Below are 21,795 nucleotides of genomic sequence, written 5' to 3'. Positions count from 1 at the left end.
AGGAGAAGCAGGGGGCTCCTCCCACAAAGAGAAGCAGGGGGCCCCTCCCACAAGAAGACGCAGGGGGCCCCTCGCACAAGGAGTAGCAGAGGGCCCCTCCCACAAGGAGTAGCAGAGGGGCCCCACCCACATACAGAAGCAGAGGGGCCCCTCGCCCCACAAGGAGTAGCAGAGGGGCCCCTCCCTCATACAGAAGCAGAGGGGCCCCTTCCACAAGGAAAAGCAGAGGTGCCCCTCACTCATACAGAAGCAGAGGGGCCCCCCCCACAAGGAGAAGCAGAGGAGCCCCTCCCACATACAGAAGCAGAGGGGCCCCTCCCTCATACAGAAGCAGTGGGGCCTCTCCCACATACAGAAGCAGGGGGCCCCTGCCCCTCCAACATACAGAAGCAGGGGGGCCCTCCCTCATACAGAAGCAAAGGGGCCCCTCCCACAAGGAGAAGGAGAAGCAGAGGGGCCCCTCCCACAAGCAGGAGCAGAGGGCCCCCTCCCTCATACAGAAGCAGGCGGCCCCTCCCTCATACAGAAGCAGACGGGCCCCTCTGCTCATATTTATTTATTTATGCAATTTTATATAGCGCGGACTGTACCCGAAGGTGTCAGAGTGCTTCACAAAAGGAACAGAAATGATACAGGATGAAAACATTACACGAGAACAATTACAAAAGCAAACGTTAAGTTGCATACGGTACAGTGACAATTGTGAGCAAACAAAGATACATGAGGTAGTAAAAATTGTGAGCAACCAAAAATACATGAGGTAGTAAAAAGTGCACAAGAGTAAAAAGTGACAAGTGTGCAGGTTACAAGAGAAAACAAAGTATAATTTGAGGTATAATACTGCAATATATGCTAGACACTCAGGCACGAGAACAAACGTTACGTAGGCGAAAAAGGCACTTGTGCAAGTATCAAAGGTAAAAACATGAAAGAGGTAGAAAACCGTGTGTTACAAGGGCAAAGTGGTGAGTGCATGTTGCAAGAGGGCACCGAACACAAGTACATGGATAATACTGCAGTAAAAGGCAGACACTCCCACCACAAGAACACACTGGGAAGGCACTTCCATGGTCATGGAAAGTAGAAATTTTCAGTAGTGGGAGGTCTTCCTTCAGATAACAGAGAGGACGTGAGTTACTTTTGGAGGTGTCTCTGGAGGAGGAGAACTTTGAGGTCCCTTTTGAAGGCCTGGGCGGAGGCGGTGGTCCGGAGCTGAGGCGGAAACGAGTTCCAGATTCTCACTGCGTTGCCTGAAAAGGATTGGGCCATCGTTCTTTCCTTCTTGAAAGTGGGAGGTTCAAGCAGTAGCTTCTCCGCATTGCGTGAAGGTCTAGAGCCTACAGAGAGTTTCAGTTTATTCGCCAGGTAGCGAGGAGAGGAGGAGTGCAAGGCTTTGTGGGTGATACAAGCGGTCTTGTAGATAGCTCTAGCTCGAGGGGAAGCCAGCGGAGGGTAGATAACATCGGTGTGATGTGATTGCTTCTTTTGGCCCCATAAATGAAACAAGCTGCTGAGTGGAAAACAGACTTGAGTGGGGACAAGTGGGATTTGGGGAGGCCAGTAAGAAGAGAATTGCAGTAGTCTAGTCTGGAGAGGACCAGCGATTGCACCAAGGTTATAAGGTCCTGCTCCGGGAAGAAGCAACGGATTCCCCAAAGAAGGCGCAGTTGGTATTGAGCAGATTTTGCAATGGAATTGATGTGAGAGATTAGATTGAGTTTTTTGTCTAGTATGACACCAAGGGATTTTGCGCTGTCGACAATGATGGGATTATTGTTTAGTAGATTCATCTGATCCATCCATGATTGAACTGGGGGAGGAGAGAGTGAGGAGGAGAAGAGGAGGAATTCAGTTTTGGAGGGATTCAGAATCAGTTGATGAGTTGACATCCAGTTTTGAATGGAGTCGAGAGTGGAGCTTAGGATGGAGAGATCCTCGGCGTGCTTCAACATCCTACGCATGCTACGGAAGATCTTCTGGTGGATCCCCACAGAGACCAGGAAGACCGTCACCCAGGCCCTCGTCACCAGCCGACTGGACTACGGCAACGCCCTCTACGCCGGGACCACCGCCAAGCTCCAGAAGAGACTCCAGCGGATCCAAAATGCCTCAGCCAGACTCATCCTCAACATCCCACGATCCAGCCACATCTCCGGACATCTGAGAGACCTTCACTGGCTCCCCATCAACAAGAGAATCACCTTCCGCCTCCTCACCCACGCACACAAAGCCCTACACGACCAAGGCCCGAGCTACCTCAACAGCCGAGTCAACTTCTACGCTCCCAAACGCCACCTCCGATCAGCCAACCACGCCCTCGCCGCCGTCCCCCGCATCCGAAGAGCAACCACAGGAGGAAGGTCCTTCTCCTACCTGGCCGCCAAGACCTGGAACTCCCTCCCGTCCGACCTGCGACTGACCCAAGACCACCTCTCCTTCAGGAAGAAGCTGAAGACCTGGCTGTTCGAGCAGTAGCGGCACCCCCCCCCCCCCAGCGCCTTGAGACCCTACGGGTATGTAGCGCGCTCTATAAGTGTCACTGATTGATTGATTAGATCGTGAGTGGAGGCAACCTTGAGGTAGAGTTGAGTGTCGTCTGCTTAGAGATGATAGTGAATCCCGGATTTGCTTAGGAGATTTCCCAGTGGTTCTAAATAGAGATTGAACAATGTGAGTGCAAGTATAGAGCCTTGAGGAACACCTTGACCCACCGCCACAGGAGATGAAAGACTGTTCGCTAATTGGATCATTTGGGATCTGTCAGAAAGGAACGATGCAAACCATTTAAGCACTGTGCCCTCCATGCCCATTCTCTGTTGAAGAATATTGAGGAGGGTGTTGTGATTGACAGTGTCAAAGGCTGCGGAAAGGTCAAGAAGAATTAGAAGACAGGACCCCCCTGAATCGAGTATCCGCAGCGCGTCATCAATCACTTGGAGCAGGGCTGTTTCAGTGCTGCAGTTTTGAATGAAGCCGGACTGACAATTGTCAAGAAGATCATTGTCCTTGATATGACGAGAGAGTTGTTTTGCTACACATCTTTCTGTGACCTTCGCAAGAAAGGGAAGGTTAGTGATGGGGCGGAAGTTGTTGAAGTCATTCGCATCAGCAGTTGGTTTTTTAAGCAGAGGGGTGACCTGCCCAGTTTTGAAGGAGGCCGGAAGGGAGCCTTGATAGAGGGAGAGGTTGACCAGAGTGGTCCAGTAGGAGAGGGAAAGGGTATAAAAGTCAATGGCAATGGCACCTGTGATGGGGTCCAGATGATGGTTGGAGGGCTTTGTTTCGCGGATGCACTTGAGGAGGGCATCTTCAGAGATGGGGTCAAAGTTCTGCCAAATGGCTAAGGATTTTCACTCCTCTGGCAGGTAGGATGAGAGACCTGATCCACAAGTGATTTCACTTTTTCATTGAAGAAAATAGCGAAATCTGCTGCTCTCGTTGTAGAATCCTCCACCTTGGAGCTTGGGGGAGAGCAGTCAGGAATCTTGATGAGATCGAAAAGTTTTTTGGGTCTATTTTTGGCAGAGTCAAGGAGGGTTTTGAAGTGCGCCGCTTTCCCAAGGAAGATGTGTTTGTGGTACTTGGATCTTGCTGAGCGAAGCATGGCCAAACTGTCGGTGGAGGGCACTTGCCTCCATTGTTTCTCCAGGAATCTTAGCTGCTTCCTTTCCTCATAAAGGGATTTGTTGAACCAAGGTGCTGAGGGAGTGGGCCATAACCTTTTGCTTTTGAGTGGAGCGACATTATTAATTTCAGCTGCAAGAACTGTGAGGCATTGGGAGGTGAGTTGGTCAACATCTATGTTCGGGTCTAGCCTTGGAAGTGATAACAAAGCTGATTCACAGAGGGGACCAACATCAATATTTTTGGCATCACGGAACCATGAGATGGCCCACTTGGGTTGGCCAAGAGTTATAGAGTGTGATAGTTGAAGAGAGAATGGTATGAGGAGGTGGTCGGACCAGTCTACGTGAATTGGGGTAGTGGTAGGAAGCATGCCTGCTTTGGAAATAACAAGGTCCAGGATTGCGCCTTTGGAGTGTGTTGATTCAGTGCGGTGTTGGATAAGATCGTTGGCAGAGTCAAGTCAAGTCAAGTCAATAGATTTTATATAGCGCGCTACATACCCAGAGGGTCTTAAGGCGCTTGAAGAAGGGTGGGGAATTACTTGTCAAATATCCACGTTTTAAGTTGCTTTCTGAATGCTAGGTGGTTCTGAGTGAGGCGAAGGTGAGTGGGAAGTGAGTTCCAGGTTTTAGCTGCCAGGTAGGAGAAGGATCTACCTCCAATGGTGGTTTTGTTGATGCGAGGTACAGTGGCAAGGGCTTGATTGGAGGATCGTAGCTGGCGGGAGGGGGTGTAGAAGGACAGTCGTGTGTTGAGGCATTCGGGTCCGATTTTGTAGAGTGCTTTGTGTGCGTGGGTTAGGAGGCGGAAAGTAATCCTCTTATTGACGGGGAGCCAGTGGAGGTTTTTCAGGTGACCAGAGATGTGTTCTTTACGCGGGATGTCTAATATGAGCCTGGCTGAAGCGTTCTGGATCCGTTGGAGTTTTTTCTGGAGTTTTGCAGTGGTACCGGCGTAGAGGGTGTTTCCGTAGTCCAGTCGGCTCGTGACCAGTGCGTGGGTGACCGTTTTTCTAGTTTCGGTGGGGATCCAGCGAAATGTTTTTTTGAGCATGCGAAGAATGTTGAAGCAAGATGAAGAAACGGCGTTGACTTGTCTGTTCATCGAGAGTGAGGAATCCAGGATGACGCCCAGGTTCCGTGCGTGGTCCGTCGGGATGGGTGCTTTTCCAAGGGCCTCTGGCCACCAAGAGTCATCCCAGGTGGAGGGGGAGGTGCCTAGGATGAGGACTTCTGTTTTGTCTGAGTTCAGTTTCAGACGGCTGTGCTTCATCCATTCGGCTACTTCTTTCATTCCTTCATGCAGGTTGGTTTTGGCAGTGTTAGGGTCTCTGGTGAGTGATAGGATCAGTTGAGTGTCATCGGCGTAGGAGATGATGTTGAGGTTGTGTTGGCGTGCGATGACCGCGAGGGGGCTCATGTATACGTTGAAGAGGGTGGGGCTGAGTGAAGATCCTTGTGGTACGCCGCAGATGACTTCAGTGGCCTCTGACTTGAATGGTGGAAGGCAGACTCTCTGGATTCTTCCGGTGAGGAACGAGGTGATCCAGTCCAGTGCTTTTCCTTGGATTCCGACGTTTCTGAGGCGCTGTAAAAGGGTGCTATGACAGACCGTGTCGAAGGCTGCGGAGAGGTCGAGGAAGATGAGGGCGACTGTGTCTCCATTGTCCAGTAGAGTTCGAATGTCGTCTGTTGCTGCGATGAGGGCGGTTTCAGTGCTGTGCTTGGCTCGGAAGCCGGACTGTGAGGAGTCGAGGGATTTGTTGGTTTCGAGGAAGGCGGCGAGCTGGTTGTTGACCGCTTTCTCAATGACTTTGGCCGGGAATGGAAGGAGTGAGATAGGGCGGTAGTTTTTGAGTTCGGTGGGGTCAGCTGTGGGTTTCTTCAGGAGGGCGCTGAGTTCGGCATGTTTCCAGCTTTCCGGGAAGGTTGCGGAGTTGAGGGAGCAGTTGATGACGTCTCGGAGGTGCGGTGCTATAATGGAGTCTGCTTTGTTAAAGATGTGGTGAGGGCATGGGTCTGTGGGGGATCCTGAGTGGATAGAGTTCATCAGACGGATGGTGTCCTCAGTGGAGATTGGGTTCCAGTCATTGAGGATGTTCAAGGGGGGTGGGGGTCCTGCAGAGGGTCGGGTGGGTTGGTCTTCGGGTCGGTTGTCGAAGCTGTTGTGGATGTCTGCAATTTTGTTGTGGAAGAATGAGGCTAGGGAGTCGCAGAGGGCTTGAGAGGGGGTGATGTCGTTGGAGTTGGCTGAGGGGTTGGTAAATTCCTTGACGATGTTGAATAATTCCTTGCTGTTGTGGGCGTTGCTATCTAGTCGGTCCTTGAAAGCGGCTTTCTTGGCATTCCGGATCAGTTGGTGGTGTATGCGGGTGGCGTTTTTGAAGGCGTCCTTGGTGCTGGTGGTTGGGTCTTTTTTCCAGGCCTTCTCAAGGGAGCGACAGAGTTTCTTGGATTTCTTAAGATCATCGTTGAACCAGGAGGCCTTCTTGCTGCCTAGTTTGATTTGTCGTTTTTTCAGTGGTGCTAGGATGTTGGCGCTGTTGGATAACCATTGGGTGAGGTTGGTGGCTGCTTGGTCGGGGTTTGAGGAGTGGGCGGGGGGGTTTTGAAGAAGCGATGAGGAGATCTGGTCGATGGTGATTTTGTTCCAGTTTCTTCGCAGAGTGGGTTGGGGGTGGTTGTTGGATGTGGACTTGTAGGTAAAGTGAACGCAGCTGTGGTCAGTCCAAAGGAGAGCTGTGGTGTGGCTGAAGGAGACATGTTTGCTGGAGGTGAAGATAGGGTCGAGTGTGTGACCTGCGATGTGGGTGGGGGTAGTGACAAGTTGTTTAAGTCCGAGGTTGGCGAGGTTGTCCAAAAGGGTGGTGGTGTTGCAGTCGTTGTTCTTTTCAAGGTGAAAGTTGAGGTCTCCCAAAAGGATGTAATCCTCGGAGGGGAGCGCGTGTGGAGTGATGAAGTCCGTGATGTCTTCACTAAATTGTGCGCGGGGTCCTGGTGGCCTGTAAAGGAGGGTGCCTCTGAGTGTGGTCTTGGGGTCGATGTGGATCTGGAAGTGAAGGTGTTCAGTGTTGGCGAGATTGACGTCTGAGCTGGTTGAGATGCGGATGGATTTCTTATGGACGATAGCGATGCCTCCTCCTGTTTGGCCGGTACGGTCCTTGCGAATGATCTTATAGCCTTCCGGGATGGCAATGGTGATGTCTGGGGCTGATGTGGCGTTCATCCATGTTTCTGTTAGGAAGGCGACGTCCGGAGAGATGGTGTCTAGTAGATTCCAGAGGTCGATGGCGTGCCTGTGGACCGAGCAGGTGTTGAGCAGGATGCATTGTAGGTGGTTGGGGTCGGATATCTGTTGTGTGTTCGTAGATGAGGAGTTGTTCTTGGTGCTGTCGAACTTGCAGGAGTTGCAAGAGAAGGGTCCATGGGTGTGTCCAGGAGCGGCTTGGACGCAGTTGGGGGAACGGCCGGGGTTAAGGGCTAGGAGGGTGGTGGCATCGTAAGTAATGCGGGAGGGGTGGGCATTACGAGGACCAGGGGGTCTGGCGCTGGGCGCGGTCCAGGCGCTGACGGGCGTAGACGGGCTTACCTTTGGCGCACCTTCGGCGCGGCCGTAGCGCGTGGACGCTGCGCGTTGGGACATCAGGCATTTAATGGAGAGTGGAGGGGGCGGAGCGTGGGAGGGTCAGCTGGGAGGCGGGGTCTGGGAGGAGACACGGGAAAAATACAAACAATCTGAAATGGCCGCCCGGTGATAAAACGAAACTGGGGCACAGCCGGAGCTACACTCAATGAATACAGATACTAAGTTCCCAAAAAGACGCTTCAACCAGAGTTACATCAGCCGCTATGAACAGTGAAATACTATTAAGCAATGCGAGCATAGACGATGGCAGGCGCTCAACCTTAATGCGTTAATTAATAACAAGCAATGCGATCAAAAAACGATACCAATCGCAGTTAAATCAGCTATGCGCTGTGACAGGTGACAGGAAGGTGGCCAGTGAGTTCGCAGAGGAGTCTTGCGGTACGCCCCAGTGGAGATTGAAGTCACCCACGAAGGTCTGATTGTCACTTCGTGAGTATTGGTCGCTGATGAAGTCAGTGAGTTCTTCCATAAACGAAGGGCCACTACGAGGCGGGAGGTAAATGACATGGAATCTGAGGGGTGAGCGGTGTTGCAATTGAAGCTCAAGAGAAAGGCATTCAAAGGTGTGGGAGGAGCTGTTAGAAGAGGCCTTAAGTTGGAGGACGTTGCTAAAGATGACTGAAACACCTCCCCCAGTGTTGTCAGTTCTGTCATTACTAAATAAAGAATAGCCTGTGGGTAATAGGAGATCAATTATAGAGTGAGAGGTATCTTTGAACCAAGTCTCTGTGAGGAAGAGCATGTCAATATTATGAAGGGTGATGGTATCAGAGATTTCAAGTTTGTGTTTTACTGCAGATCTGCAGTTGTGAAGCATGCAGCGCAGCTCTGTCAGGACTGTTTTGGTGACGGGGGCACTTGGGCTCTGAAGGGTGATCGGGATATTGTACTTATGCGGGGGTGCTCGGGAGGGTTTAGGTGGATGCTATGTTCTGACAGAGGTGATGGTCGGAATAGTGTAGATAGTGGGGTTGCTAGGGTATGCCTGTTGAAGAAGGGTGGCGTTCAAGGGCTTGTGTGAGTTAACGAAGTTCTCAGACGACAGGTTGGGCTTGGCTGTATTGGGGTGAGTGGGCGGGGTGCATCTCGTGGGAAGTTGGGAAGGAGTAGAGATACTTATGGGGTAGAGATCTTAGAGCATAAGAGTGAAATGGCAGCTGTAAGTTGGGAGATGGAGGTGATAAGAGAGCCTAGCATATCTTCCAGTGAGAATGAGGCAGAGCACGGGAGGTTGGGTCGCTCCATTGAGGCAGGGGGGTGGAATTGGTGGTGGAAGGCAGGAAGAGGTGAGGGGACCGGAGGTAATTTGGGGTGTGGGGTTCATGAGTGGGGAAAGGTGGAGGTTGGGAGCGGAAGTTAGTGAATCGGAGGTTAAGGGAGAGTTGTCTTTGTTGGTGTTGCAAGAGGGAGAGGAATTAAGGCCAAATTTAGGGGGAGAATGGAGTGGAACACGGCGGTAGGGTAGAGGGAGAGGGGAGGCCTGTGTGGAGTCATGAGAATATAGGAGGTTTGGGAGGAAAAGAGGTGCAGTGGTTGTGGAGGTCCTGTCGGCTAGGAGAGGTGGCTGTGAGGGAACTGGCATCTGGCAGAGTGAGGGGGGTTGGGAGAAAGGGATGTTGAGGAAAGGAAGTGGTTCTGCTGGGCCCGAGGGAGGGAAGTGGAAGGGGTTACTAGGCGGGGAAGTGGAGTAGTGCAGCATTACTGGAGGAGTGGGAGGGAGGAGAGAGATGCAGTGGGTTTGTGGAGAAAACGGGGTGAATAACGAGGGGAGGAGGGGATGGAGAGGAGGGATGGAAGGAGAGATAAGGGGGGCATAGGGAAAGTTCACTGGGGGAGAGGGTTGGAGGAGAGGTAGACTAAAAAGGGGGGTGATGGGAAGGAATATGGGGGAGGAGAAGAGATTGGAGCAACGGGATGGTGCAGATGGGACGAGGAGCGTATTGGCTAGTGGTAAGGCTGACGTGATGTGTGAAGGGACATACTGTGAGGGGGGAGGAATAGGAGAGGAGGTCACAGGGGAGGGGGAGGGAAGAGGGCCGACCTGTGCTTCTCGAGAGAGCAGCCAATTGTAGTGAGGTGGGGTCGGCGGAGGAGAAAGGGAGTAATGGGTGGAGCTGGAAGGAGAGTCAGGGAGAAACCCGGTTGCAGAGGAGGGGAGTAGGGAGGAGAAGAGGTGGTCAAAGAGCGAGAGACAGGTGTCATTGCCTTGGATCAAGACAGTATCGTTGTTATAGAGTGAGATAGTGAGGTAACCATTGAAACACGCAGAGGGGGACATTTTTAGTTGTTTCCCATGAGGGATAGAGGAGGAGGAGGTGACGTTAAGGGAATTGAAAAAACTGTTGGACCAAGAGGGGATGTCGTGAGTGAAGAAAATGAAATCATTTTTAAGCCTCCCAAAACGACTATTGTGAAATTGATCAACAAAAAGGGAGTCCAGGAAACGTTCAATAGTGTTATGCTTCAATCGTTTAGTTGCAGCTTTAGTCAGTCTGGGAGGATAAATGATTTTGAAGCAATTAGTACCAGCCTTAACTCGAGTGGTGGCCATGATGGGAAAGTGTGGCGTAGGAGTGTGGGGGGGGGGGGGGGGTAAGAGGAAGGTGTTACTGGGAAAGCGGTGGAGAAGAGAAATAAAAAGACATAAAGGGGGCCCATAATCCAGACGTTAAGGTGAGGATATCAGAGCTAATGTGCCGTCCAGGACTAGCAAAGCCTAAGTGTGCACAACAGCCTCATCATCTTAAGACTATCTGTAGAGGTGCTCAGAGCAGGGTGCGGAGAACATACTACATGAAAAGCAATTTCTAGCACCAACATATATGTACTAGCCTGGCGCCCTACAAGTCTTGCAGACTCCCTGGCCAACTGGCCATCTCGGAGGGGGACTCAAATGCCCTGAAACCATAGTATCGATGGTGCTGTCCCTGTAGCAAGATTCCACTTAAACAGAGCTGACCCCATGGAGAAGTAACTAAAAGGGTGCAGCTGGCACTAATAGCCGCGCCGCTGAAAAGGGTCAAAACAATGCAGCTGTAAACAGCTCTGCTTGCTGCACATTTGTTAAAGGCCTAAACGAAGCAGCTGGCACTACTTGCTGCGCAGCTGAAAAAGGCCTAAACGACGCAGCTGGCACTACTTGCTACGCAGCTGAAAAAGGCCTAAACGGTGCAGCTGGCACTACTTGCTACACATCTGTAAAAGGCCTAAACAGTGCAGCTGGCACTACTTGCTACACAGCTGTAAAAGGCCTAAACGGTGCAGTTGGCACTACTTGCTGCGCAGCTGTAGAAGGCATAAATGGTGCATCTGGCACTGAAATTAAATCTGTTTCCGACATCCATTTGGCTAAGCTTGTCCAAAGCAGTAGATTGGCAGCGAGGAATTTTCGCACTCAAGCGCTGTGCCCAACAAATTAACCAGGACTTCAGCGCCAATCCGACGCGCAGGAAACAATGCTCACCTCAGTCTTACTTGGCGGCCATGACGGGGTCAGGCATAGTCAGTAGATTGAGACAACAGCTGGGTCTGGGCTACGCTTTAACCGCTGCGGTCAACCACTCATTACAGTCACACCAAATTAGCTGATTACGCGCTTACCCAAGTCACTCTATTAATTTCCCTTGCTGTTGAACCGACGGACATCTCTCATCCTCAGTTGCAGCTGCCATTTTAAGATCAAAGCGCCGGCGCCTCAGTTCCCAGCGTGTCAATTTGCAAAGGTTGTGGTCATTTAAGTTACTTTTCCCCGCGTTTCTGCTACTTGAAGCAAGTTTGGGGCAGGGTGTACGCTTCGCAGGGCTCCTGTGCGTTCCGAACGAGAGAGATGGACGGCCCCCACAAATGCTCACGCATCTCGCGTGAGCAACCGTACGTAGCGTACAGCTTCACGGTTACGACTTCAGCTGCTCTCAGCACGTATCTCCAGCCGTGTACACCGCCAGGCACAGCAATGTTAGCTGTCACCCAGAGCACCAGATTCACTGCTTAGCGTCGCCTTGCGTCGTACCCATTAGCGCGATGCCACCTTGCTGGTTGTGCAGCCTCCGGGCAGAAGTTGCATTTAATGAAGGTCACCAGGCTCCTCAATCAGCACATAAACTGGCCAACGTTACACAGACAATTTTGGTCCGCAAAGGGATAAAGTGCACAGTTAGCAGAACGACGAAGGCACTGCTCGCGGGCTCATTTAAGTTCATTCGCGCGCTCTGGTGGTTTGCGTTCCACTGCGGCCGCCATTTTGTCTCTTTCCGAGGTGCGGTGGAACGCACGCCGTTAGGTACTCACTGTTGGCGTTCACACCAGGAAACTTCAGTCGCTGGTGCTCCCAGCAAGTATAAGCAGCACCAGGGCGTTAGGACCGTCTCCACACACATCTTACGGTCCAGGGAAGTTAGGGGCAGCTCACATTTCATATCGCGGTCGCCGCCATTTTGTTTCACGATCGCCGCGGCAGCCGTTTTTCCTCCTAATCGTCATCCCAGGTGATTATCAGCATCCAAGACCCTCGCAGATCATAGCCCCGATATTCCGACGCTGCACTCCATCAAAGAACTCAGTTTTCGTGTCCACAGCACATCAGCAACTGCGATGGCAGCCTCCCGTCCGGCGGAGCCTCCCGTCCGGCGTGCCAGTGTGCTCATGGACAGTGCTGAGTAGTTGTCCTCCAGCTGTGGTTGCAGCCCTAGGCAAGGCATCGGAAGTAGTGAGCGGGGGACAGGGAGGCTCCGGATGGGGCCTCGGGTCCAGTGTGGTTCAATTCATACGGAACAGACACCAACAATTTTTCCGGAGTCTGAACCTCTCCACTCCTAACCTCCCTGCCTCATCCTCCTCCAGAGGCTTCCCGCCGGTACAGAGGGGCCCCTCACTCATACAGAAGCAGAGGGGCCCCTCCCTGAAGGAGCAGCAGAGGGGCCCTCTGCTCATAAGCAGAGGGGCCCCTCCCACATACAGAAGCAGAGGGGCCCCTCCCTCATACAGGAGAAGAGGGCTCCTCCCTCATACAGAAGCAGAGGGGCCCCTCCCACAAGGAGGAGCAGGGGCCCCTCCTAACCTTCTACAGGGGCCCCAGGGGGGCAGCCGCAGTCCCCCCAGGGGGGGTTTATTCTGTATTTATTTGAGGAGGTTTATAAAGCGTGAACGAGGCCGGGGGGAGTCGAGGCGCCTCGGATTAAACATTTATTATCGCAAGTTACTCACCAGAAGAGATACACACAGTGTGACCCCCCAGAGGGACAGACATTAGTGGGGTGCAGTGGGTGCAGTGTCACCAGCACAGGACACAGCACAGATCTGCCCCCTCCAGGAGAGGGCACTCCAGGGTCAAAGGTCACTCTTTTGGAGATGGATCATTAATTGAAGCGGATCAGGGCCCTTGGCTGAATCAGGACATTTCTGTCTTTTCATCACGTTGAGTGACACTTGTCAGTGTGTAGCGCCTCGTATCTGGAGTGAGCTTTAAACTGAGGGTTTGAACAATGCTGAAGAGACCCTGGGATTAAAGCGCCTCGAGCCACAGCTGCATCCGAGGCCTCTGGGCAGGTCCAGGGGAGCAGTGTCTCTCTCCGGGGCCTGTGCATAGCGCCCCGAGGCTCAGGGCGGAGTCAGAGGCGCTGGATGGGGTGGAATGAACTCTGGGCTCCTCTGTCCTGAATGAGAATCCTTCACCGAGAGGCCTGTCCAGAGGAGGGGCAGAGGAGGAGAGGCCTGTCCAGAGGAGGAGAGGCCTGTCCAGGGGAGGGGCTGAGGAGGACAGACCTCTCCAGAGGAGGAGAGGCCTGTCCAGGGAGTGTAGAGGAGGTGAGGAATGTCCAGGGGTACAGAGGAGGAGAGGCCTGTCCAGGGGTGCAGAGGAGGTGAGACCTGTCCTGGGTTGCAGAGGAGGAGAGGCCTATCCAGGGAGTGTAGAGGAGGTGAGGTCTGTCCATGGGTGCAGAGGAGGCGAGGCCTGTCCAGGGGAGCAGTGTCTCTCTTCGGGGCCTGTGCATAGCGCCCAAGGCTCAGGGCGGAGTCAGAGGCGCTGGATGGGGTGGAATGAGCTCTGGGCTCCTCTGTCCTCTGTCGTATCGTTGGTCCTTGCGCGCTATGCATAAAACACAGGATACAGGTATGTCGTTACAGCTTCTTTTATTTCTCTTACAGGAGCGGGTCTCAGCACGTCTGTCCCCTCCTATGGTCCTAGTCAGAATGCCCTCTTCCTGTCCCCTGCCCGGATGTGGTGTCCGGTGACCTGGTCACCTCCCTCACGACCCACAGGGTCCTAGTGTCGGCTGTCCCTACTGTCCTGTTGCCCTGTCCGTCGTTGCTGTCCCTACTGTCCTGTTGCCCTGTCCGTCGTCTGTATGTCAGGTCATGACATCTCCCCCCTTGTTGCAAACAACAGTTCGTGATACAGGTCTACTCATCACTTCCATGGCACCACCCTCACATCATTAGCTCGCCGTTGCAGTGAGAGAGAGAGAGAGAGAGATTGTCAGTCTTGTCGACCCTTCTCCCCAGTCTCTGTTTCCTACTTCTTTCTACGTAGTCTCTTTGTCCCTTTGCATCCCTTTCTTGGTCGTCGTTTCCTGCCGTCGTCTTTCTTTCTGCTCTTCAACTGTTCTCCGTCTGTTCTCTGTTTGCCAGTCGCTCTTTCTCTTTGTCGTTTCTCTCTCCTTTTAGTCTTCTTTCTGTTCTTCCGTTGTCCTTCTTCTGCTCCCTTCTTGCCGGCCTCTCGTCGCCTTGATCGTTGTTCTCTGCCCTCCGTTTTCTTTCCTGCTCCTTTCTTTCTGCAACCGCCGTCTGTTGTATTTGTTCTCTCCACTATTCTCTTTTGTTCTCTTCCTCTTTCTTTGTTCCCTGAGTCTACTCCTTGCTTGCTCTCAGCATGGCTGTTGTCTTTTTTATATGTCATTTTCATAAGGCCCATCGTTTTGGCGGTGCTGTTGCTCATCAGGCATGGCCCTGGGACATCGCCTTGTAGAACATGAATGTCCTCCTTATTTATTTTGTCATTGTATCTCAGTTCCTCTGTGAACTTCCACAAGTTAGTTACTTCTTTCCTTGCTCCCCAGGTAAAAATCTTTACTTTGGACGCTCTCAGGGTCGGTTTTACTTCCATTCTCTCATACTCCGATGCGCACATGACATTGCAGGTTGCACCACTGTCCAATACAAAGTCTGTTTCATGCACTTCTATTCTTATCTTTGCATGGTCTGTCTTTCCTCGGGTGTTTCTGTCTGCTGGCTGTGTTGTTTTTTTGGCTTCTTCTTCCTCGCTCTGCTCGGTGTGCACCTCCGATATGTGATATAGTCTTTCCACTTTCCCTACTTCCTCTTCTTCGTCTGACCCTCGTGATGAACTCCTCCTTTCATTTTCGACATACCTGACATGTCTTGTTGTCGAGTCCTGTTGTCTTCCTGTTCTCCCATTGTCGTCTCTGAATGGGGCACCTTGGCACATGCTGGCGTAGTGGTTTCTTCCACCACATCTTCTGCACGTCTGGCCAAATGCTGGGCATGGACCTCTGTGTGGAAACTCCATTCCGCACTTGTAGCATGTTCTTTCAGGTCGTCTCCTCTCCTTTTGTTCCCTCCAGTCATTCTTTCGTTGGTCTGTGCGATATCTGTTTGTCGTGAAGTGTGCAGTTTCTGTTTCAACGCTCTTCCCTCTTTCCATCTCCTTGGCATGTTCCGTTGCTCTCGCCTCTGCTCTCGCTAGTGACAGGATGTTCTCCAATGAGGTCGGTTCCTTAAGTATTCTTGCTCTGAATCCTGTGCCGCAACAGCCTTCTATGATCCGTAGCCTTATTGCTTGCTCGTTATCAAATTTGTCAAACTCACAATGGGTCACCAATTTCCTCAGCCGTGTCGCGAAGTTGTCTAGTGTTTCGCCGACTTGTTGACATGCAATGGTAAAAGTATATCGTTCAAAGTCAATGTTTTGTTGCGGGTCGAATTTGGCTGTTAGACATTTTTTTAGTTGGTCATATGTTTTTGTTTCTTCGGTCATCAGTGTCACCAGAAGTTCTTCGACGTCGTCCCCTGCCAAATTCAACAGTAGTCCCAGTTTCTTTCCAGCTGCTACATCTGTGTCTTCTGAATATCTTCCGAACCGTCTGATCCACTTCTCCCACCTTATTCCTGTTTGTGGCTCCGATAAGTTGAACGGTAGTGGTCTCCTGTATTGTGCGCTGGGCTTTGGATCTGCCATTCTTGCCTTCTTCTTTTTATCTGCTCTGTCTTCTGTGTTTACCTTTTGTCGTCTTTCTCGTCTTTTTCTTCTTCTTGTGTTTTACCATGATTTAACTTTTTCTACTTTCTTTTCTCTTGTGTCCCCTTTCTTTCATGTGTCTCCCTTCTTTCCTTGTCCTTTTCTTGTCCTTTTATTTTCTTCTTCTTTTTCTTTCTTTTTCTTCTTATCCTTCTCTAGGTTGTTCTTGTCCTTTTCTTGTCCTTTTGTTTTCTTTTTCTTCTCCTTTCTGTTCTTTTGTTGTATTCCTGTTATTGTGACACTTTTTTTTTTTTTTCTGCCTCCTATTCTTTTTCTTGTTTATGATATGTTACAGTTATTCTTTGTTTTGGGCGATCTCTCTTTGTTTTCTCCCCTTTATTCTTCACTTTTCTTTGTTTTTCTGCTATTTTCTTTTCTTGCCTGCCCTTGCAATGGCCGCCGTCTTTTTCCTCTTGTTGTTAGTATTTTTGTCCCATTTAAAATGGCCGCCCCTTGTTCTCGCTAGATTTCGCGCTCTAAATCCCGCTTTTCCTGACTTCAAAATGGCCGCCGCGTTATTGCTGTGCTCCCATTGGCTTATTCTGCCTGATCCAAAGATGGCCGCCGGGATTTGTCACCTCTCGCGAGACTTCGCGTTTAAATGCGCGAGCGCGATCGCCTCACAACTTTGCTCGGCACTAGCGCTGCTCCACTGCTCCTAAGTGCTCCTTACCACGCTTTGTTGCTGTTTGTAGAACGCTGATCGGGGTGGGCTCCCGTGTAGCTCCTAGCGTCACCTTGATGTTTCCACGATGATTTTCCACACACAACAATTTTTCCACGCACGTCGTGACGATCGTTTCTCCTTCGTCGCCAGATGTCGTATCGTTGGTCCTTGCGCGCTATGCATAAAACACAGGATACAGGTATGTCGTTACAGCTTCTTTTATTTCTCTTACAGGAGCGGGTCTCAGCACGTCTGTCCCCTCCTATGGTCCTAGTCAGAATGCCCTCTTCCTGTCCCCTGCCCGGATGTGGTGTCCGGTGACCTGGTCACCTCCCTCACGACCCACAGGGTCCTAATGTCTGCTGTCCCTACTGTCCTGTTGCCCTGTCCGTCGTTGCTGTCCCTACTGTCCTGTTGCCCTGTCCGTCGTCTGTATGTCAGGTCATGACATCCTCAATGAGAATCCTTCACCGAGAGGCCTGTCCAGAGGAGGGGCAGAGGAGATGAGGCCTGTCCAGGGGTCAGAGGAGGTGAAGCCTGTCCAGGGGTGCAGAGGAGGAGAGGCCTGTACAGAGGAGATGAGGCCTGTCCAGGGGTGCAGAGGGGGTGGGACCTGTCCAGGGGTGCAAAGGAGGCGAGGCCTGTCTTGAGGAGGGGCAGAAGAGGTGAGGCCTGTCCAGAGGAGGGGCAGAGGAGGAGAGGCCTGTCCAGAGGAGGTGAGGCCTGTCCAGGAGTGCAGAAGAGGTGAGGCCTGTCCAGGGGTACAGAGGAGGTGAGGCCTGTCCAGGGGTGCAGAAGAGGAGAGGCCTGTCCAGGGGTGCATGGGAGGAGAGACCTGTCCAGGGGTGCACAGGAGGTGAGGCCTGTTAGGGGTGCATAAGGAGGAGAGGCCTGTCCAGGGATGCTGAGGAGGATAGGCCTGTCCAGGGGGGCAGAGGAGGAGAGGCCTGTCCAGGGGTGCAGAGGAAGTGAGGTTTGTCCAGGTGTGCAGAGGAGAAGAGGCCTGTCCTGTGTGGTCCAGATGAGATAAGGCATGTCCTATCCAGGGGGGTGAAGAAGAGGTGAGGCCTGTCCAGGACTGTGTAGAGGAGGTGAGGCCTGTCCAAGGGTGCAGAGGAGGTGAGGTCTGCCCAGGGGGTGCAGAGGAGGTGAAACCTGTCCAGGAGTGCAGAAGAGATGTGGCCTGTTCAGGTGGTGCTGAGTAGATTAGGCCTGTCCAGGACTATGCAGAGGAGGTGAGGCCTACCCAGGGGTGCAGAAGAGGGGAAGTCTGTGCAAGGGAGATGAGGCCTGTCCTGTCCAGGAGGTGCAGAGGAGGTGAGGCCTGTCAAGGAGTGGAGAGGAGGTGAGGCCTGTCCAGGGGTGCAGAGGAGGTGAGGCCTGTCCAGGGGTGAAGAGGAAGTGAGGCCTGTCCAGTTGTGCAGAGGAGGAGAGGCCTGTCCAGGGGTGCAGAGGAGGTGCGGCCTGTCCAAGGGATGCAGAATAGGTGGGGCCTGTCCAGGGGGGGTGAGGGAGGAGAAGTCTGTCCACAGAGTGCAGAGGGAAGGGGAGGCAGTGTCCTGGGGAAGGGGGAGAAGTGTAGAGGAGGAGGGGCCTGTTCAGGGGACAGAGGAGGTGTGGCCGGTCCAGGGGGTGCAGAGGTGGTGAGGTCTGTCCAGTGGTGCAGAGGAGGAGAGGCCTGTCCAGGGAGTGAGTGTGAGGTGTGTGCAGATGAGGCGGGGACTATCCAGGATAGGGGGGAGGTGCAGGTTAGGTGAGGCCTGTCCATGACTATGCATAGGAGGAGAGGTCTGTCCAGGGGGTGCAGAGGAAGAGAGGCCTGTCCTGTCTAGGGGATGCAGAGGCAGTGAGTCCTGTACGGAGAGCAGAGGAGGTGAGGCCTGTTCAATAGGTGCAGAAGAGGTGAGACCTGTCCTGTCCAGGAGGTGCAGAGGAGGAGAGTTAGTCCAGGGGTGCAGAGGAGGTGAGGCCTGTCCACGGGGTACAGACGAAGAGAGGCCTGTCCAGGGGTACAGAGGAGTTGAGGCCTGTCCAGGGGGTGCAGAAGAGGTGAGACCTGTCCTGTCCTGGGGTGCAGAGGAGGTGAGGTCTGTCCAGGTGAAGCAGCGGAGGTGAGGCCTTTCCAGGGGTGCAGAGGAGGAGAGGCCTGTCCAGGGATGCAGAAGAGGCGAGACTTGTTTTTGGGGGTGCAGAGTAGATGCCACCTGTCTGATGGGTTACAGAGAAGGTGCGGCTGGGGGAGGAGGGTGAGGGGGGGGGCGGGGGACAGAGATGGTGAGGCCTGCCGGGGGAGGGTGTGCAGAGGAGATGAGGCCTGTCCATGGGGTTGCTGAGGAGGTGAGGCCGGTCCGGAAGGCTGTGCGAAGTAGATGCCGCCTGTCTGGTGCGTTGTGTAGTTAATGAGGCCTGTCCATGGTGATGTAGAGGAGGTGAGGCTTATCCAGGGGTGCAGCGGAGGTGAGGCCTGTCCAGGGGTGCAGAAGAGTTGAGGCCTGTCCATGGGGGTCAGAGGAGGTGAGGCCTGTGAAGGGGAGCAGTGTCTCTCTTCGGGGCCTGTGCATAGCGCCCCGGGTTCAGGGCGGAGTCAGTAGCGCTGGATGGGGTGAAATGAACTCTGGGCTCCACTGTCCTTAATGAGAATCCTTCACCGAGAGCTCCTGTGAGAAGCACCGAGAGGCCTGTCCAGGGGTGCAGAGGAGGAGAGGCCTGTCCAGGGGTCAGAGGAGGAGAGGCCTGTCAGGGGTGCAGAGGAGGAGAGACCTGTCCAGGGGTCAGAGGAGGAGAGGCCTGTCCAGGGGGCGCAGAGGAGGTGAGGCCTGTCCAGGGGATGCAGAGGAGGAGAGGCCTGTCCTGCGGTGCAGAGGAGGTGAGGCCTGTCCAGGGGTGCAGAGGAGGAGAGGCCTGTCCAGAGGAGGTGAGGAGGAGAGGCTAGTCCAGGGGTACAGAGGTGGAGAGGCCTGTCCAGGGGTGCAGAGAGGAGAGGCGTGTCCAGGGGTCAGAGGAGGAGAGGCATGTCCAGGGGTGCAGAGGATGCAGAGGAGGAGGAGTGCAGAGAGGAGAGGCCTGTCCAGGGGTCAGAGGAGGAGAGGCCTGTCCAGGGGTCAGAGGAGGAGAGGCATGTCCAGGGGTGCAGAGGATGCAGAGGAGGAGGAGGTGAGGCCTGTCCTGCGGTGCAGAGGAGGTGAGGCCTGTCCTGCAGTGCAGAGGAGGTGAGGCCTGTCCAGGGGTCAGGGGAGGAGAGGCCTGTCCTGCGGTGCAGAGGAGGTGAGGCCTGTCCTGCAGTGCAGAGGAGGTGAGGCCTGTCCAGGGGTGCAGAGGAGGTGAGGCCTGTCCAGGGGTGCAGAGGAGGTGAGGCCTGTCCAGGGGTGCAGAGGATGAGAGGCCTGTCCAGGGGTGCAGAAGAGGTGAGGCCTGTCCAGGGGTGCAGAAGAGGTGAGGCCTGTCCAGGGAGTGTAGAGGAGGTGAGGCCTGTCCAGGGGTGCAGAGGAGGTGAGGCCTGTCCAGGGGGTGCAGAAGAGAAGACCCCTGTCCAGGGGTGTAGAGGAGGTGAGGCCTGTCCAGGGGTGCAGAGGAAGTGAGGCCTGTCCATAATGTGCAGCCGAGGGGAGGCCTGTTAATGGGGATGCAAAGGAGATGAGGCCTGTCTATGAGAGCACCCGAGGAGGTGAGGCCAGTCCAGGGTTCCAGAGGAGGAGAGGCCTGACCAGGTTGTGCAGAGGAGTAGCGGCATGTCCAGGGGTGCAGAGGAGGTGAGGCCTGTCCAGGGGTACAGAGGAGGGGAGGCCTGTCCAGGGGTACAGAGGAGGAGAGGCCTGTCCAGGGGCGCAGAGGAAGTGAGGCCAGTCCAGGTTGTGCAGAGGAGGAGCGGCATGTCCAGGGGTGCAGAGGAGGTGAGGCCTGTCCAGGGGTACAGAGGAGGGGAGGCCTGTCCAGGTATGCAGAGAAGGAGCGGCATGTCCAGGGGTGCAGAGGAGGTGAGGCCTGTCCAAGGGCCAGAGGAGGTGAGGTCTGTCCAGGGGGCAGAGGAGGTGAGGCCTGTCCAGGGGTGCAGAGAAGGAGCGGCATGTCCGGGGGTGCAGAGGAGGTGAGGCCTGTCCAGGGGTGCAGAGGAGGGGAGGCCTGTCTATGAGAGCGCCTGGGGAGGTGAGGTCTGTCAAGTGGGCCACAGAATGAATGAATGAATGATGACATTTATAAAGCACTGGCTATCACTCCAATGGAACATCTTGGCGCTGAGAGCGGGTAGACTAGGTGTCAAGGGAGTGTGGTCTCTAATGTCGCCGTGGTCAGATGAGAGATAAAGCCAGACTATCTGGAACTGTGAAAATCCAAGTTTTCAATTTTTTCTTAAAGATGTACTCCGTCTGTGTAAGTCTCAACTGGGTGGGTAAAAAGTTCCAGGCTTTTGTCCCTTGTACAGCCATAGATTTTCCTCCTCTGGACTTCAAATGGAAATGGGGGGGGGGGGGTACTAGTAGATTTTCCTCAAATTACGGGCAGGTAGATAGGCTTTTAATCTGGTCCTATGGTATTTTGAGCACTTTGTTTACAGCTCTGAGTGTTATCACAAGGATTCTCTTGTGTGTGGGTGTCCAGAGGAGGATTAGGAGAGCCTCAGATGCAGCTCTGCAGATCTGCAGCTTTTTCAGAGTGCTCTTCTTTATACCTGCTTAGAGACTGTTGCAGTAATCGAGCCGTGATAAGATCAAAGCCACTGCCACGGACTTGCGAGCTATGGCAGGGAGGAGGTCACAGAATTGTTTCAGAGTTTTTATCAAATGAAAACAAGTTCCTGCTTCCGACAGGGCCTGACGGTGAAAAGAGAGGGAGGTGTCAAATCGGACTCATAGATTCTTTGCAGTGTCCACAGTATTGGGGGGTCGGCTGCGTTTGTGGCCACCACATTTTGGGTGAAAAGATATTACATTTTCCCAGCAGCAGAATCTCCGTCTTCTGGCTGTTACATTTAAGGTGGTTGGTCTTCCTCCATTCGAAGACAGCCAAGAGACATTGTTGGAAATTGTCTTCAGCTGCTGTGGATTCTTTATCCAGGGTAAGGATGAGCTGCGTATCATCAGCGTAAGACGCAGTCTCAATGTCAAAAGAGGATATTAGATCTAGCAGGGGCACCATGTATATATTGAAAATTGTGGGACTCAAAATTGAGCCCTGAGGCACACCTGAGCGCAGCTGCTTCTCTGTTGAAGTAGAGTTGCCGAGTGTTACTGATTGTCTTCTGTTTCCCAGGAATGATGTTAACCAATCCCTGCTCTTCAGAGCAGCATAAGCCTGTTCAGGGAGGTACAGAAGCAGTGAGGCAGTGAGGCCTGTCAGGGGAGTTCAAAGGAGGTGAGGCCAGTCCAGGGAGGCTGCAGAGGAGGTAAGACCTGTCCATGGGGTTGCAGGGGAGGTGAGGCCTGTCCAGAGGTGCAGAGGAAGAGAGGCCTGTCCATGGGGTTGCAGAGGAGGTGAGGCCTGTCCGAGGGCAGGAGGATGCAGAGGAGGTGAAGGTTGTCCAATAGGGATCAGAGCAAGTGGGGGCTGTCCATGGGTTACAGACGAGAGGAGGGTTATTCATGGGGTGCAGAAGAGGTGAGGC

General features: G+C 53.4%; 1 protein-coding gene across 2 annotated transcripts in view; it reads left to right on the top strand.

Annotated features, from left to right (window-relative positions):
- LOC147736730 (uncharacterized) overlaps positions 1-21,795 on the top strand; it is a 77,328-nt gene that overhangs the window by 10,676 nt on the left and 44,857 nt on the right. The window lies entirely within an intron of this gene.

Source organism: Lissotriton vulgaris, chromosome 1_2 (genome assembly GCF_964263255.1).
Source record: "Lissotriton vulgaris chromosome 1_2, aLisVul1.2, whole genome shotgun sequence".
Classification (NCBI taxonomy): Eukaryota; Metazoa; Chordata; class Amphibia; order Caudata; family Salamandridae; genus Lissotriton; species Lissotriton vulgaris.
Note: the sequence above shows the minus strand (reverse complement) of the source record. Positions and strands in the feature narration are given on the sequence as shown.